A 19,476-nucleotide genomic window follows, 5' to 3' on the forward strand; every position below is an offset into this window, starting at 1 on the left:
AGGATGTACCTGGGCAATTTTCCACAGTGCTGGGTAGATACCAGTGTTGTAACTGTACTGGAACAGCTTGGCTAGGGGCGGGGCTTGTTCTGGATCACACATTCAGTACTATAGCTGGAATGTTGGCAGGGCCCATAGCTCATCAGCAATCTTAGATACATTACGCTCTCTCTCTTCATCTAAGTCATCAATATAGATAGTAAATAGCTGAGGCCCTGGCACTGATTCTTGCGCCACTTCACTATTCACTGACTGCCCATGTGAAAATGCCCTGTTTATACTTACTCTTTGCTCCCTGTCCGTTAACCAGTCATCTATCCTTCTTTGCTTCCCATCCGTTAAGCAATCTGCTATCCATGCTAATATATTATCCACAACGCCATGAGCCCTTATCTTGCCTATTAACCTTTTGTGTGGTACCTTATCAAATGCCTTTTGGAACTCCAGGTAAACTACATTTACTGGTTCCCCTTTATCTACCCCACTAGTTACATCCTCAAAAAACTCTTTAAAAATTCGTCAAACAGGATTTCCCTTTAGTAAAACCATGTTAACTTGTTCTAATTATACTGTGCTTTTCTAAGTGCATTTTGAAGACTTCTTTAATAATAGATTCCACCATTTTCCCAGTGTCTCCTGACAACACAGCCAAGCACCAATATCATCACTGCGGTCCAAACTGCGCACATGCACAGAATGCTTTCATCCTGCCAGTGTGATGCTGCGCATGCACAGCCTATGTCAGAACCTGAGCTTGCCAGTACTAATTTGTGCATGTGTACGAATACATCATCCCGCAAAGGGACGTCAGCCTCTGGTACGAGTTTTGGAAAGTGGCCATAGTTGCTCAATTTTTCACACAAAGGAGGGGAGTGGGGAGCAGGAAAGGAGAAAACGGAGACCGAGGTGCCGGGGGCAGAGGGGATCTCTTCCCTGACCGTCTGCTCTTAAACTCGATACATAAAAGCGAATTCGCTGTGTGATCCTCCCGCGATCGCCACATTCAATTCCTCTCTCCTGGCTCTTTCCCCCATTACCGCTCCCACCCTCCTCCACCCCTGGTTCCACACCATCCCAAGCAGCGATTGCAAGAGGGAGCGGGGAAAAGAAGTGGCAACCGTGGAGGGAGTGGAGAAAAGAAGTAGTGACCGTGGAGGGAGCGGGAAAGAGATGCAGCGATCGTGGAAGGGAGCGGGGAAGAGAAGTGTCGATCGCGGAAGGGAGCGGGGAAGAAAAGTGGCGATCGTGGAAGGAATGGGGGAAGAGAAGCGGTGACCCTGGAGGAAGCGGGGAATGGTCTGGGGGGTATGGAGGCGGCGATGTGATCATGGCCATTGAGGAGGTTTAAGTTCAATTTGCTTTGTGTGTCTAATTGAGCAGTGCCATCTTTATTACTGGCAGCTGCCTGAGACGTCACATACAGTGATGTTTCAGTCGATGAAGCTGCATTTGCGCTTGTGCCAGTATTGTGCTATCTGGTGGTTGGCTGCGTTGTCAGCAAACTCAGCCTTATCCCAATGTCTGACGTTCGGCTATCCACTTGACATTTAGCAGCATTCCTATTGCTGAATCTCCCACCATCAACATCCTGGAGGTTACCATTGCCCAGAACTGAACTTGACCAGCGATATAAATACTATGGCTACAAGATCACGTCAGAGACTGGGAATTCTACGGCGAGTAACTTGCCTCCTGACTCCCCTGACTCTACAAGTTACAAGTCAAGATTGTGATGGAATACTTCCCACTTGCCTGGATAAGTGCAGCTCCAACAATATTCAAGAGGCTCAACATCATTCGGGACAAAGCAACCCGCTTGATTGGCGCCCCATCCACCACCTGAAACATTCACTCTCTTCATCATTGGTGCACCATGGCAGCAGTGTATATCATCTGCAAGATGCATTGCAGCAACTTGCCAAGGCTTCGTGACCTCTACCACCTAGAAGAACAAGGGCAGCAGGTGCATGGAAACATCACCACCTGCAAGTTTCCCCTCCAAGTCACACACCATCCTGATCTGGAAATATAGTGCCATTTCTGCATCATCGCTGGGTCAAAATCCTTAAACTCTCTACCTAACAGCACTGTGGATGTACTTACACCACACAGACTACAGCGGTTCAAGAAGGTGGCTCACCACCACCTTGTCAAGGGCAATTAGGCATAGGCAAGAAATACTGGCCTTGCCAGTGATGCCCACATCCCATGAATGAATAAAAAAATTGAGTAAATATATTACAGTATCATTAGTTTTAAAGTGTTTTGAATATCAAGGGTTCCTTGAAACAGTGGTTGGTGGGAGTTGTGACATCAATTGAATTGCCTCAAAAATTACTGCTATAGGAGAGTCATTCATATATGGGTAATAGCATGACAAAAGTTAGAAAAACTTATAACCATTATATATTGAAAAAATAGTAACACGATGAACAATTTGTAATTAGGTACCAAAATGATTTATATCTTCCTGAACAAAAAAACTTCATAGATCTATAAATGTTTTTTACGCCTACCGAACCAGCATTAGCCCAATTTAGTGATCAGGTCCCACACATACTGGTAAGATCTAAAATGGACTATTGCTATCATCTTTTTAATGGGGGAGGATGATTCCAAATTATTGCCAAGGAGAAGCAAGTGTGGAAATATGCCACTGAAACAGTGACCACCTCATGAGCCACTCTGAGGACCTAAGGTCCGGAAGCATTTGCTTGAAGAGCATGAGAGGTAAGGTAAGAATATTACTCTAAAGTAGGAGAGATATGAAGAGAAGCAACAGTTGTTAAAGATACACGTAGAACCATCATACTGACAAAGAAATGTTAGAAAGGATGCAAGTAAAATTATAGAATTGAAAAATGGCAGGCTTATACAAATTGCATTGTACAGTTGTCAGTGATCGCCAGAGCTGGCAGACAGCCATAAAGGCAGGGCTAAAGAATGGCCAGTTGAAGAGACTTAGCAGTTGGCAGGAAAAAAAACAGAAGTGCAAGGAGAGAGCCAACTGTGTAAGAGCCCCAACAACCAATTTTATCTGCAGTGCCTGTGGAAGAGTCTGTCACTCTAGAATTGGCCTTTATAGCCCCTCCAGGCACTGCTCCACAAACCACTGACCACCTCTAGGCGCTTATCCATTGTCTCTCGAGACAAGGAGGCCAAAGAAGAGGAGAAAGAGAAATTGTACATAAAATGATAGGAAAGAGAATGCATTGCAGGAAGAAATTTCCATGGGCCACCCTGTCCCAATTATCTTATATTTAAAGGAAAAACTGACGCAACAGCTATTAGAAGTTTGCAATGCATGATTGGCCATTTAATTAGAGACTACTCATTACATATGAACAGATGGTAGTTGACTCATTCAGGAAGTTAAGTTGGATATTTTGGGACAACAAAGATTGGAGAGATGTACTGAGCCACTGGTACATACCAGGTTAAACATCAAAGCCTAGAAATTATATTGGCAATATTAGCAAACATGATTAACTGTTTGTGTGATATTTCTTGGGCTGGTATTTTATTAGTTTTTTGTATTTATTCATGGGATGTGCCAAGGCAGGTATTTATTGTCTATCCCTAATTTTCTTCAGAAAATGGTAATGGGGCTTTGTCTTGAACCACCGATATCCATGTGCTGAAGGTACTCCCAACAGTGCTGCTAAGTATGGACTTCTTGGAATTTGACCCAGTCAATATGAAGGAATGGTAACATATGTCCAACCCAGGATGATTTGTGGCTCGGCAGGGAACTCGGAGGTGTTCGTATTCCCATACATCTGCTTCCCTTGTCCTTCAAGGCAGTGAAGGTCATGGGTTTGAGAGGTGCTATCAAAGAAGCCTTGGTGAGTTGCTACAGTGCATCTTATATATTGTATACATTGCAGCCAATGGTGAATTGGATGGATGAAATGTTAATCAAAGTGGATTGCTTTGTTGAGCTTCTTGAGTGTTGTTTCAGCTCCACCCATCCAGGTAAATGGGAAGAATTCCATCACACACTTGAATTGTGCTTTGTAGGTGGTGGAGAGGCTTTGGGGAGTCAGTTGGTGAGCCATGCACCACAGAATATCCAACCTCTGACCTGCTCTAGTAGCCCACAGAAAAAAAGTAAACAAAGAAATGTCATGCATGTCTTAAATATTGGTTAATATGAGCAACAGTAATTTCTAGGCTCATTTATTCTATCATTTGAGTCAAATGTTATATATTGTGTCCATATACACTGTCTACAATGGCACAGATTTTGCTGGAGCCTGTGTTGTTATTTAGACTTGCTCATACACATTTAGGTTTAAAAAAAATTGCCCACAAAGTCACTGGAAGTGTGAACTGATAACAGCACAGCGAGGCCAAAAGGGCATCTAGAACCTTGTTAATAATGGAATAAACAATATATCTCCTTAATCAATGAGACTTAACGCTTAAGCAATAAACAGAAATGACTGAGAAGTGGGGTGAATTACAGTGAGTAACTTTAATGTCAAATCAGGTACAGAAAGATAAAAAGAGATTGGATTGAGAGAAAACAGAAAAAGGAAAAGTAGAAAAAGTGTAAAAAATTAAAATGACCTTTTTTAAAATCTCCTTAAGTCATTCACAACCTGAAGGAATGAGACTCCATACTTAGAAATTGTTCACTTTCTGGGCAGTAGAGGCTGATTGACTGTCATTAACAATTATCACTTGCTTAAAAGGGTGCTTATACTGTTAATTGACTTTACTTTCTGTGGCCAGTTTATTGGGCAATTAATATGCAATTACAGTAACATCATGAAAGTCACAGTTAGGTTGAAGTGCGAGATGCCATTTTCGTAAAGCTAATGGCAGAGCAGCACTGATCAGTCAACAACTTGTGGCAATTCACAGTCTGTCACTTCCTTGCCACAATTTACCTGCTGATTAATAATGGCGTGTGTTCTTCAGATGCTGATTTTTTTCAGCAAGCTGGGCCATTGTCTATCAGTGAATATAATGAGAATAGAGCTCCAAGTGGCTAAGGGCCTAAGCACTCAATGTCCTGTTTTCTCTCCACAAAACAAAGAGAACCCAATTGCTAATAATAATCTCCTCAATTCCCCATGAAAAGTCCAAGTTTTTTCAGTCTTTCCTCGTAACCCAGACCTCTGATATTAGAATCCCAATTTTAAATCTCGTTAGTTCCTTGTGGGGGCATCATGGTATGCTGGAGTGAGACTTGGGCCATTTTAACTCGATCTCAGGCCTCATTACTGTTTTCCAGGTAAGTTTCTCGCCTTATCCCAGCGGGAATTTGTGCCTGGCCAGCAGACCAGTGTGGAACTTGAATGGCAGGAGGACGTAGTTGGGGACCCAAGGGAACAGCCCCCAACACTAAGGTAAGCGGGTTAGGCTGGGGGATGCCTCGGACAGGGGAGTCAAAAGGTTTCCTGCTGTTCCGAGCCCACAAGGAAACTCAATTTAAAAAAAAAACTTAACCTACCTGACCACCTTCCACACCTGATCCTGTTTGTATCCAGGCTTCTCTGGCAACTTTTGTACTGGAGGTCGCATGTGTGTCTGCACGTTAAAATTGTGTCGGCGTCCTGTTTGCTTCATAGGACCTCAACTTTTGCATATTTGAGATCCTCGCCTATTTATGGCCAAGGTATTATACACTATCTAAAACATGGCTATTAAATTGGCAGTGGGTGGGAGTGCAGTGTGAACCTACAGGAAGGGCGCTGCCTCTGTTTTAACCTCCTGCACACCCTGTTCTCATTGAATTAAAATCGGCCCTTAAGCATCAACTTTGTGTTTCTTTGAACTGTCTATGTGCTTGAATGTCTCCTTTGTACCTTGGTGATCAGAAGTGAATATGGTACTCAAATTGTGGTCTGACTCGCACACTGCAGTTTCAATATGACTTGCTCTGACTTATACTCTGCTGTTTTGATGTCATTCAGTGTTCTATTTACCTTGTTGATTGCTACTCTGCAATAGTTCTCATGTTGTGTCTACTAAGATCCCTACTTCTATGTTTTAATTTCATCCGTAGCTATTTCAACATAATTCATAGAGTATATATGCCAGCCATTTTTCTTCCTGTTTGCAGTAAGTTACACTTAACAGTATCAAATTTCAAATGCCATTGTTCTAAGTCACAAATTTTGTTTAGCTTATTTTGAATTTCCTGATTTGTCTCCTCAGAATTAACTGTTCTCTTATTTTAGTATTTGCAAATTTGAACAATTTGCACTGAGTTTTTGAATCCGATTTGTTGTCAGTAGAGATGGTGAATTTCCTTGGGACTTCTCCCACTCTTCTAACATGTAGCTCCTGTTTTACACCATGCAACTAATTTCTTGTCCATTCCTAGGATTTACCCTAAATCTCTACAACTTTGAATTCAACTAGTAGTCTTTCACAGTCTAGGCCCAACCATCTTCAGCTGTTTCATCGATGACCTTTCCTCCATCATAAGGTCAGAGGTGGGGATGTTTACCAGCAATGTGTACCATCTACAAGATGCATTGCAGCAACTTGCCACGCTCTTTTGACAGCACCTTCCAAATCTGCGACTTCTACCACCTACAAGGACAAGAGAGCAGATCTTGGGAATGCTACCACATGCAAGTTCCCCTCCAAGCCACACATCATCCTGACTTGGATCTGTATCACCATTCCTTTACTGTCACTGGATCAAAATCCTGGAACTCCTTTCCTAATAGCACTTTGGGTGTACCTACACCACATGGACTGCAGCAGTTCAAAAATGCAGCTCACCACCACTACCTCAAGGGCAATTAGGGATAGGCAATAAATGCAGGCCTAGCCAGTGATGCCCACATCACATGAATGAATTAAAAAAAAGATATACTGTAAGGCTTTCCAGAGTCCATTTGGAATGGCACTTCCTCAAATAAGTTGGTTAGGCAGGAATTTCCCTGTCTCAATCCACATTGACTAGATTATTATACAAATAATATTCAAGTTGATTCCTGATAATGGATTCGATTAATGTACATGGTATTGAAGTAGGTCTGATAGGACAGTAGTTGCTTGCGTGTGCTTTGTCATTCTTCTTAAAAATGGTATACAAACCATCTTTCATAAATGCTCTCACTGCTACTATGAATGCTGTAGGATCTAAATTGCAAGGAGTCTTAAACTCTAGTTACAAGCAACTGAGAGAAAGGGACTCTGAGGCCTCTTGAATGCCCACACAGAACAATTGATACTTGGAGATGCCCTGCAGCAGTGTGGTGTAGATAGCGAAGGAGCAGCTGATTAGACTCATGTTGATCTTGGTTTTGCAATATTAGAGTCGCCATCTCTAAGAGAGCAAAGAATTCAAAAAATCTAGCAAAGGAATCCTCTGGTAAAATTGTAGGGCCATTACATTCAGCTGCAGATACAGTAGTGGGCTTTTTGAATCCAATGCAGCTTGCCTGTTGGATATGGAACCATTTACTAATACTATTCCCTCAGCTAAAGGAGCACTTTTTGATTTGACTGTGCTGTTCCCAATGCTGTTATGAGTTTCCTACTGATGACTTCTACAAGGTGTTAATGATCAAATACAAAAATAGGGACAGCATGAATGCAGCATTTACTCCTGGATTATCCAATTGATCTCACCTTGTGTCATAGAATGGTTACAGCTCAGAAGGAGGCCATTTGGCCTGTCGTAGATTTAACTGGACAATGGGCAGAACTCTATGACGCTGAATCTTCACCTACTTTTATGTCTGCCCAGTTTTAACTCTGATTTTTGGTGACTACAAGAGCATCCTCTCATTTTCAGATGATTCTATGAGAAGGAAGAAAAACCTTTTATAATAGCTTCCTTTTCATTTTAACTCTCACCTTGTTTGCACTGTTTACATTTATCTCCAGTTATTTTGATGTTTACCTTTGTACAACTTGTCATTTTTTCCCTCATTATTCCAGGCAGGGTCTGATGGATTTTCCATTGCAAATTTCCTTTTATTTTTGGATAATGAATAAGAGCAATCCAGGCTGATCAGGTAGTATCAGGCACATAGCAACTACCTGCTGGTATCCTTTCTTTCTTTCTTTCTTTCTTTTTCTTTTTTTCTTTCTTTTTTTCCTTCTTTCCTTCCTTCCTTCTTTCTTTTTTTCTTTTTCTTTCTTTCTTTCTCCTCCTTGTCTCGGGAGACAATGGGTAAGCGCCTGCAAGTAGTCAGTGGTTTGTGGAGCAGCACCTGGAGTGGCTAGAAAGGCCAATACTAGGGTGACAGACACTTCCACAGGTGCTGCAGATAAAATTGGTTGTCAGGGCTGTTTCGCAGTTGGCTCTCCCCTTGCGCTTCTGTCTTTTTTCCTGCCAACTGCTAAGTCTCTTCGACTTGCCGCACTTTAGCCCCGCCTTTATGGCTGCCCGCCAGCTCTGGCGATTGCTGGCAACTGACTCCCATGACTTGTGATCAATGTTACAGGACATCATGTCGCGTTTGCAGACGTCTTTAAAGTGGAGACATGGACGGCCGGTGGGTCTGATACCAGTGACCAGCTCGCTGTGCAATGCGTCCTTGGGGATCCTGCCATCTTCCATGCGGCTCACATGGCCAAGCCATCTCAAGCGCCGCTGTCTCAGTAGGGTGTATAAGCTGGGGATGTTGGCCGCCTCGAGGACTTCTGTGTTGGAGATACGGTCCTGCCACCTGATGCCAAGGATTCTCCGGAGGCAGCGAAGATGGAATGAATTGAGATGACGCTCTTGGCTGACATACGTTGTCCAGGCTTCGCTGCCGTAGAGCAAGGTACTGAGGACACAGGCTTGATACACGCGGACTTTTGTGTTCCGTGTCAGTGAGCCATTTTCCCACACTCTCTTGGCCAGTCTGGACATAGCAGTGGAAGCCTTTCCCATGCGCTTGTTGATTTCTGCATCGCACATTAGTAATCAAGCAATCATTTGTGTCACATGGATAAAGCAAATCAAGGATGCAATGTTTACGTTGGCAATTGGCAGTAGTATGACATGGCAGTTAACCTCCATCAACAGGAATGTATTCTATTAAATGTGAATGTCATTTGGGACCAGCAAAGATTTTTTAAAAAACTTTCATTTAAAAAAAATAAAAATAAAAACATAGTGCTGGAAATACACAGGTCAGGCAGCATCTGTGGAGAGAGAAGCAGAGTTAATGTTTCAGGTCTGTGACCTTTCATCAGAACTGGCAAAGGTTAGAAAAGTATTAGGTTTTAAGCAACTGAAGGCGGGGTTGCGGGTGGGGAAGAGAACAAAAGGAAAGGTATGTGATAGAGCAGAGGGCAGGAGAGATTAAATAACAAAGATGTCATGGGACAAAGGCAAAGAGAGTGTTAATGATTGTGATGGTGGTGTGTTGAAATGGCAAGCAAGTGGAAACTCGGATTATGCTTTCGGATTGAGCGGAGGTGTTCCGCAAAGCGGTGACCCAGTCTACATTTGGTATCCCCAAATTGAAGGAAGTACAAATAAATTGCTGCTTCACCTGGAAGGAGTGTTTAGGGGCTTGGATGGTGAGGAGAGAGGAGGTAAAAGGGCAGGTATTACACCTCCTGCGATTGCATGGGAAGGGGATGAAGTGACAGGGGCGATGGAGTGGACCAGGGTGTCGCGGAGGGAACAATCCCTTCGGAATGCTGACGGGACGGGAAGGGAAGAGGTGTTTCGTGGTGGCATCACACTGGAGGTGACGGAAATGGCAGAGGATGATCCTTTGGATGTGGACACTGGTGGGGTGGAAAGTGAGGACAAGGGGAACCCTGTCACAGTTCTTGGAGGGAGGGGAAGGGGCGAGGGCAGAAGTGCAGAAAGTGGGTCGGACACGGCTGACGGCCTTGTCAACCACAGTGGGGAGCATCCTCGGTTGATGGAAAAGGAAGTCATGTCCAAAGCGCTGTTGTGGAAGGTTGCATCATCAGAACAGGTGCGTCAGAGATGGAGAAACTGGAAGAATGGGATGGAGTCCTCACAGGAAACAGGGTGTGAGGAAGTGTAGTCAAGGTAGCCATGGGAATCGGTGGGCTTATAATGAATATTAGTGGACAGCCTATCCCCAGAGATGGAGACAGAGAAGTTGAGGAAGGGAAGGGAAGTGTCAAAGATAGACCATGTAAAAGTGAGAGAAGGGTGGAAATTGAAAGCCATGTTGATGAAGTTTTCCAGTTCAGGGCGAAAGCAGGAAGCGGCATCAATACAGTCATCAATGTACTGGATAAAGAGGTGAAGGAGGGAGCCTGAGTAGGACTGGAACAAGGAATGTTCGACATCTCCCACAAAAAAACGGATACCTCATCCCCTTCCCATGGCACCTTCCTATGCAATTGCAGGAGGTGCAATACCTGCCCTTCTACCTCCTCTCTCCTCTCTCCTCACCATCCAAGGCCCTAAACACTCCTTCCAGGTGAAGCAGCGATTTACTTGTACTTCCTTCAATTTAGTACTGGACTGTATTCGCCGCTCACAATTGGGCAGACCAAACGTAGATAGGGTTCCGCTTTGTGAAACACCTACACTCAGTCCGAAAGCATGACCCCGAGCTTCCGATTCCTTGCCATTTCAACACACCACCCTGCTCTCATGCCCACATTTCTGTCCTTGGCCTGCTGCAGTGTTCCAGTGAACATCAACGCAAGCTCGAGGAATAGCACCTCATCTTTTGATTAGGCACTCTACAGCCTTGCGTACTCAACATTGAGCTCAACAATTTCAGAGCATGACTGGCCTTTTTAATTTTTTAAATTATTTCACTTATTTTTTTAACCATGTGCCTGTTTTTTTTCATGTGCCATTATTCTGCCATTAACACTCTCTTGACTAATGCTTTGTCGTTCACTACAACCATCAACACTGTCTTTGTCTTCGTCCCATGACATCTTTGTTATTTAATCACTCCTGTCCTTTGCCCTATCACACACCTTCCCTTTTGTTCTCCCCCCCCCCCCCACCCTTCACTTGCTTAAAACCTAATACTTTTCTAAACTTTGCCAGTTATGATGAAAGGTCAGCTTTGCTTCTCTCTCCACAGATGCTGCCTGAGCGGAGTATTTCAAGCACATTTTCTTTTTATTTTATTAGTAAGTGCTATTTGGTAGCACTGTCAACGACACCTTCCATTACTTTATTGATGACTGACAGTAGCCCTGTCTATTGCATGCTGCTTCTGCTGTTTGGCATGCAAGTATTCCTGTTGTGTTCCTGGTTGACATCTCATTTTTAGCTATGCCTGGCACTGTTCCTGGCATGCTCTCCTATATTCCTTATTGAGCCAGGCTTGGTTCCCTGACTTGATAGCAATGTAGAGTGTGGGACCTGGCGTGTCGTGGAGTTTACAGTTTGTGCCTAAATACAATTTCTGCTGCTGATGGCCCACAGCGCCTCATGAGTGGCCAGTTTTGAGCTGCTAGATCTGTTCTGAATCTATCCCATTTAGCACAGTTGTGGTAGCACACAACACGATGGAGGGTGTTCTCACTGTGAAGATGGGACTTTGTCTCCAGTAAGATTGTGAGGTGGTTACTCCTAACAATACTATCATGTACAGGTGCATCTGCAACAGGTAGTTTGGTGAGGGCGAGGTCAAGTAGATTTTTTTCCCACCTTGTTGATTCTCTCAACACCTGCCACAGGCCAAGTCTGGCAGATATATCCTTCAGTACTCGGCCAGTAGTGGTACTACCGAGCTACTATTGGTGATGGTCATTGAAGACCCCCACCCAGAGTACATTCTGTGCCCTTCCTACTCTCAGTGCTTCTTTCAAGTGGTGGTCAACAGGGAGGAGCACTGATTCATCCGTTGAGGGAGGGCAGTATGTGGTAATCAGGTTTCCTTGCCCATGTTTGACCTGATGCCATGAGACGTCATGGGATCTGGAGTCCATGTTGAGGACTCCCAGGGCCATTCCCTTACCAGAATCACAGAATTGTTACAGCGCAGAAGGAGGCCATTCGGCCCATCGTGTCTGCACAGGCTTTTTGAGCAATTCACCTAGTGCCACTCACACGCCTTCTCCCCGTAACCCGGCACAATCTTCCTTTTCATGTAACAGTCTATTCCCTTTTGAATGCTTCAATTGAATCTGCTTCCACATTCTCTCAGGCAGTGCATTCCAGACTTTAACCACTTGCTGCATGGAAAAAAAATTTCTCATGTCACTTTTGTTTCTTTTAACAATTACTTTAAATCTGTGCCCTCTTGTTCTCGATCCTTTCACGCGTGGGAACAGTTAGGGAGAAATCTCTATCAACTCACCTCTCAGCTTTCTCTTCTGCAAGGAAAACAGTTCCAACTTCTCCAATTTATCTTCATAACTGAAGTTCCTAATCCCTGGAATTATTCTCGTGAATCTTTTCTGCACCCGTCTAACGCCTTCACATCCTTCCGAAAGTGCGGCATGCAGAACTGGACGCATTGCTCCAGCTGAGGCTGAACTTATGCAAGGTCAACATAACCTCCTTGCTCTTGTACTCTACGCCCCTTTTAATAAAGCCCAGGATACTGTATGCTTTATCAACCGCTCTCTTAACCTGTCCTGCCGCCTTCAATGACTTATGCACATATATACCCAGGTCCCTCTGCTCCTGCACCCCGTTTAGATTTGTACCCTTTATTCTATATTGTCTTCCCACCAAAATGTTGGTGAGACAGGACATAACCAGAGAAGGTGATGGAGGAGTCTGGGACATTGGCTGTAAGGTATGATTCGGTAAGTATGACTGTGTCAGGCTGTTCCTCGATTACTCTGTGGGACAGCTTTCTCAATTTTGGCATAAGTCCCCAGATGTTAATGAGGAAGACTTTGCAGTGTTGACGGGACATAATGTGTCTTAAAGACCTACTATCCGACCCGAACCCGACGACATGTATCGGGCTCGGGTCGCACTTCCGGGTCCGGCACTTTGGCTCAGGTCGGGTCGGGTCGGGCTGGATCGGACACTCTCTATCACCATTAAGTGACTTTAATGTTAATTTACTTTATGGACTTTATAGGTGGTTTTGTTACAGTTATTTTAAGCTTGTGCAGGTAAGGAACAAAGTGAAAAACGGAAGGTAAACAGATGGTTGGGTCTTGTCAGACACAGGAAAAAATGGAAGGACTCGGGCCGGGTTGGGCACGAGCATGGATGGGGTTCTGTTGGGCTTGGGTCGGGTGTCATTTGCAGACCCGAGCAGGCCTTTAATGTGTCTGTCGCTTCTGGTACTAGGTTGATGTCGAGTGGTCCATCAGGATTTATTCTTCGACTTTTCTGTAGCAGTTTGATACATTTAAGTGGCTTATTAGGCCATCTAAGAGTCAAGTACATTGTTGTGGGTCTGGAGTCACATGTAGGCCACATTGTTTAAGGACAACAGATTTCCTTCCTTGAAGAGCAATAGTGAACCATTTGTATAGCAACTTCCACTGCCTAAGGATGTCTCGAAGCCAATGCAGTACTTTTGAAGTCTTGCACTGCCAGATGCAAATAAATGCTCTCTCCCCTGGGAACTGTCACAATGCTTCATTGTTTAAGATAGTCCACTAAGGTAGCTCCTGTGAGATTAAGGCTCTGCAATCATGGTGTGTAACACTTTTGTGGTATCCCAGGATCTGAACTGAGCAATGGTATAATGAGGTTCATTCATGCATCAGAATAATAATTCTGATATGGTATAATGAAGACATGCTTTAAAGGGCGCATTGCACAATATAGACCTGTTAGGGTTTTAAGGATCATGATTATATACTGCATGCTGCACAACCTTTGTATTACAAAGAGGTCTCATCATGGCCTCCACAACAGCCTGTTACCATTCGCAAGACACATTAATTCCACTATCACTCAGGAAATCTTGTCTTGACTTCTACATTAACAATTCAGTTGAGATCTTTCCCTACTCTCTTTAAATATGCCATAATCTATAGACAATTTTCTATGTTCAACTCATTGAGTTCATTTCTGTGACCTGATGAAGGCAGCTTCCAAACCTATGCAAGAACAATGTATGTGCAACAATTTCAGTGCAGTTATAACTTTAAGGTGAAACCACATTGCTTATGTGTTTAATGCTTCTTACCACAGTATTTTCCCTTGCTGCCAGTATACAAACTATGTGCACTTGACCCTAACCTTATGTTCCTACTAAAGTAGCACCCAAGAGTAAGAATGCACGAGGTAACTGGGTACTGAGATTCAATATGAGCACTCCTAGGACTGAAATAATCCTATCTCACGACTGCTGAGTCCTGACCTGCTGCAAGTGCACCTCTTACAGTCAGGTCCTATATCCTTTTAGCCACATGGAAGCATTGGAGGAGACTGATGAGAGAACACACAAATGCTGATATCTTGAGAGTGCAATATCTTTTATGGTCATTCCTTATATACCTTTAGTACTGGGCATTGCCTTCACACTTAATGTTCCTGTAGATATCAGCAAATCTTTCTGTGATCCTTGTCTGTAGCCTAGTCATTTGAAGACTGGAAGAGTTAACTGTCTTCAATCTGGCAACCTAGGCTTCCATAACATCACCCTGAGCATCAATGGAAGAAGCACAGAGTTCTCTACAACCCCTATCATGTGGACTTTGGCTGCAGATGTTTCTGCAGTTGCTACATGCTCCATGGTGGGGAGTGGGGCTATGATTCTACTGTTCTGTGCACTTTTGTATGCAGAACATTAAAGATTAGATTAGAGATACAGCACTGAAACAGGCCCTTCGGCCCACCGAGTCTGTGCCGAACATCAACCACCCCTTTATACTAATCCTACACTAATCCCATATTCCTACCAAACATCCCCACCTGTCCCTATATTTCCCTACCACCTACCTGTACTAGTGACAATTTATAATGGACAATTTACCTATCAACCTGCAAGTCTTTTGGCTTGTGGGAGGAAACCGGAGCACCCGGAGAAAACCCACGCAGACACAGGGAGAACTTGCAAACTCCACACAGGCAGTACCCGGAATCGAACCCAGGTCCCTGGAGCTGTGAGGCTGCGGTGCTAACCACTGCGCCACTGTGCCGCCCAAGGTTGGTTGGTTGGTTAAGGTTGGTGCAGGCAGTAATACCAGACAGTAATGTTCTATAAACATTATTCTTTTCAAAATAGAATGCATGTAAACCAGATCCACAAGCTCTGCAGCTAAAGATTATTCAATATGACACCCTACCGGCAATGTCTTCATCCTCAGGCGTCAAGCAGCTTCTTCTGCTCACTCATTTTCCATATGTTATGGAGTGCGCTCCGTGTCTCACTCTCCCAACTCCCCAAGGCGAATGTCTCACTGCTACGTCTTGGAAAGGATACAGTGAGTGACAATGTGTGAAATGCTGACAGGGCTGGATGCACTGGGAACTGCCTTCTCTTCCTCAGGTACAGCTAGAGGAGGAAATTGTTTCTTAATGATCAGCATTGACATGTCACACAAGATAATGAGGGTTTCATGATCTAGTTTGGTAGTAAATTGGGTTAAAATAGGATGAGAAGCAAGAGAAGACGTTCATTACAATCTTGCAGCTGGAACATGTGCTCCTACTTTCCCATCTCTAACTTCCTCTGTGGTCTCCTTCCCCAAGATTTGAAGAGCTTCCTTGCAGGGATCAGGGGTAAAAGGTGGTCAGCTGCATAGCGCTCACTAGTGCATGCTCTATCTCTGGTATGTCTATCTGTCTCTCCAAATTTCAAAAATGAATTAGGTAAGAATTACCTTTGGTTACCATGGCATAAGTGAAACCTAAGTGTAATCATGCAACCCATAGTTGGTGTGATGACAGGCACATACACTGAGAAATTGCATTCCACACAGTTTTTTGTGGGGTGAGTGCATACAGCATAATGAATAAAATTGTATTTTCCAGTGAAACCTGGGGTTGTCAAGGTTACTTTGCTGCCTTGGGTGCAATATGTAAGCAATTCAAGTATTAACACAGAGTGGGGTAAGTCATTGTAAGTGGCAGATATGCTTAATACTGTATATTCTAGATGGTACCTGGTTCCTTTTACTATATCTGACCTAATATCAATAAACCTTCTGTATGGGCTGGTGTCATGACCAGGTGAGAAATGTGTCTCGGTGTATTTTGCTGTCTTCACCTGGTCTTATTGTAACAGGGCTTAATTTTAAACACTGTGTTTTGAGCTCCCCCTTTGTGAATTCTTGTTCACAACTTTCCAATTATAAGGCAAAGAAATGAGCACAAACAGGCTTTCTTTGGTTTAAAGAAGAAAAGTGAAATTTATTAAACTTACTTAAACTCTAATATGGTTCATGCCTACAGATATACGACGCGCCCATGCTAGCATGCACACGCGATATGCACATGCAGACAGGGACATGCAGATAAGGACAGAAAAGAGAAGAAAAGATGAAGTGGAACAGTTTGAGGCAATATCTTGTTACTGTGCTTTGAGCTGGCTGTAGTCCTTGATTGAAGATATGGTCTTGCATTTCGTTGGGGCCCAGCATTCTTCTTAAACCTTATTCACGTAGGAGACTTTTCTCTCTTTGAGTTTACGTGTCTTCAATGGTTTCCGAAGCTGGTGAGAGCAAGATGAGGGCAGACAAGAGAGGAGGTAATTCTTGCTTCAGTTCCAGGAGCACACGATGTTCTGATTTCAAATTCCCTGTTGGAAGTTCAAATTCAAAAAACTCCCAACAGTCAGTCATGTGACTAAAGTGGCCTGACCACGTCTGTTTGTTTATTCGGCCATCTTAGTAGTTAACCTGGAATGCTTCAACGTCTGGTAATCAAAATGCTATTGTGGGTTAAATTGGAGCAGGGAATAGCTCCTTTGTACTTCGAAGTACTTGTCTGTTGATATGCTAATGTCTTTCTTCAGCCAAAGTCTCCAATTGTTTTTTGAAGCAAGTTCTTTCTTCACCATCAGTTTAAAATCAATGTTCATGTGGCAAAATTAATTTTCCTCATTCTTGGCAGGTGGGGGCTTGCCTGACAGCTGGCCATTTGTGCATGTGGTTAAATTGCCCTGGACATCTGCTTCCATTCCTCCTGGACAGCTTTTGTTGAGGCCATGTGGCATTTCCTGCCAAAAATAGTCTCCCTCATCTGCCTGACTTCCAGCACTATGACTTCTGCTGCTTTACCTGTGAACTTGAAGGCTCTGTGTTCTCTTGGAAACATGCCAGACATGTTTAGAGATACAGCACTGAAACAGGCCCTTCGGCCCACCGAGTCTGTGCCAACCATCAACCACCCATTTTATACTAATCCTACACTAATTCCACATCCCCACCTGTTCCTATATTTCCCTACCACCTGTCTATACTAGGGGCAATTTATAAAGGCCAATTAACCTACCAACCAGCAAGTCTTTGGCATGTGGGAGGAAACCGGAGCACCCGGAGGAAACCCACACAGACACAGGGAGAACTTGCAAACTCCACACAGGCAGTACCCAGAATTGAACCCGGGTCGCTGGAGCTGTGAGGCTGCGGTGCTAACCACTGCGCCACTGTGCCACCATATTCTTTGAACTTTTGTTTCTGAAGAATGATGACAATGTCAGCTAATTTCAGTTGCTGTGGGCCTTTAAATCCAGTCACACTACAAACAAACACTAATTGTTGTAATAACTTTGGTATAATTAACAAATGAGGCTGTAGTTCATAATGAGATTTTTTAAAAATTTGAAAACAAAATAGCTTTTGTGGGGATGATATTCCACTTGAAAGCAGTTGGTACATTAACTAACTGTCATGAAATAATGGCTAGACAGGTGTATTTGAGCAGTAATTATGCCAATACGAAGTTTTGAACATGATGGTAATAGTTTTATGCTGCTGGACAAAAGCACCAAATGAACTAATGTTTGAATTTAATAGGAGGATCCGATTAAAATTATTTTCTTGCTTCCTGCCTGGCAAACAGCCAAATTGACAGGCTGGTCGACTGTTGGGCAGGAAAATTGATATCAGGAAGCCGCAGCTGAGGATCCCTGGGGATGGTCCCCGGTGCTCGTGATTTCGGGCGAGGCTGCAGATTGTGGGTTCGGGGGTGTGTTGGCAATGATCTCCAGGCAGGCTGCAGATCAGGGCTGGAGTTGGGAGAGGTTGCCGACTATGGCACGATTGGCGGAAGGGAGACCGAAGGCTTCTTTGTTGGCTGGGTGGAGAACTGATTGCACTGTGGAAACCTAATTTAAATATGTTAATGAAGTGTTCCACCTCTCCAAAGCAGGACACTTGCAGAACTTGATATCCACCTGAGTTAAATCAGCAACGGACTCATATCGGGTGGGTTGGGGACACGTTATCTGTCTTTTTATTCGTTCATGGAATGTGAGCATTGCTGGCTTTGCCAGCATTTATTGCCCATCCCTAATTGCCTTGAAGGTGGTGGTGAGCTGCCTTCTTGAACCACTGCAGTCTGTATGGCGTAGGTACACCTACAGTGCTGTTAGGGAAGGAGTTCCAGGATTTTGACCCAGTGATAGCGAAGGAATGGTGATATATTTCCAAATCAGGATGGTGTGCGACTTGGAGGGGAACTTGCAGGTGGTGGGTTTCCCATGCATCTGCTGCCCTTGTCCTTCTAGGTGGTAGAGGTTACGGGCTTGGACAGTGCTGTCGAAGGAGGCTTGGTGAGTTGCTTCAGTGCATCTTCTAAAGAATTTTATAAGGTTTAACCTCCCCCTGCCCCCCACAACCAACTCCCAGTCATTGTGGGGTTTAATGTCGAGGTTATTTGTTGCCTGATGCCACTTTGTGGAAAATGCCAAAGGTGATTGCCAGCAGGGAACCAACAGAGCAGCACCAGAAGTTTCTGCTGCATTCCACACGAGTTATGCTGTCCCCAATGTAAAATTGCCAAAATGTTTGTGGAAATAAATGAGCGTTTAGTACTTATGCTTGTGGAGTTATTATGCATCAGTACTTCTGAGTGGCGAACACAATGATGCACACTGTTTGTTTTATGTGGAACAAGCTCTCCTGGTATCTCTATGCAGTACTGCCATATTAAGAATGCACATATTGAAAATGGATGTATACGCAACATATACAAGGGAGAAATCATTGAAGTTTTGCAACTGACACTAGGCTGCCTCCCTCCTCATAAATACTCTAATATTATCAGGACTTCCATGGGAAAGGAGCACCAAATTGGAGAGACATGTCCAGAAACAGCATTGTAACCAGGCGATTAAATAGTCATCATGCTGAATGGTGCCCTCGACATATGAACTGGGATCGAAAAAGTAATCTAGAAAAGCGTGAAAGGATATTAGAGACATAAGTGAGGAAAATCTTTAGTTCAACAGCTAGAAAATATTACAATCAAGTAAAATGTCATTAATTTGAAAAAAAAGTATAGTTGTAGTTATTTCCTCCACAATCTAAGTTAATTAGCCAAATAGATGATCTGTGCAAAGTAAATAACCTCTGGTGCCTGGCCTACCATCCTAACTTTGTGTTGAAATAGGCCCTTGCCCTTATTTGATCTAATTCTTTATCACATCTACCATATTTCAATTTAGCTTTAGCGTCTACTTGAACAGG

The 19,476-nt window shown here is 43.7% G+C and overlaps 1 protein-coding gene across 1 annotated transcript in view; it reads left to right on the forward strand.

Moving 5' to 3' along the window:
• The first annotated feature begins 3,745 nt into the window (after positions 1 to 3,745).
• Positions 3,746 to 19,476, forward strand: part of LOC137374362 (uncharacterized) — a 34,363-nt gene continuing 18,632 nt past the window's right edge. The window contains exons 1-2 of the mRNA XM_068040327.1: positions 3,746 to 3,845; positions 5,243 to 5,357. The gene's annotated coding sequence lies outside the window, so the exon portion shown is untranslated. The remainder of the gene's footprint in view (positions 3,846 to 5,242; positions 5,358 to 19,476) is intronic.

Source organism: Heterodontus francisci, chromosome 10 (assembly GCF_036365525.1).
Source record: "Heterodontus francisci isolate sHetFra1 chromosome 10, sHetFra1.hap1, whole genome shotgun sequence".
NCBI lineage: Eukaryota > Metazoa > Chordata > Chondrichthyes > Heterodontiformes > Heterodontidae > Heterodontus > Heterodontus francisci.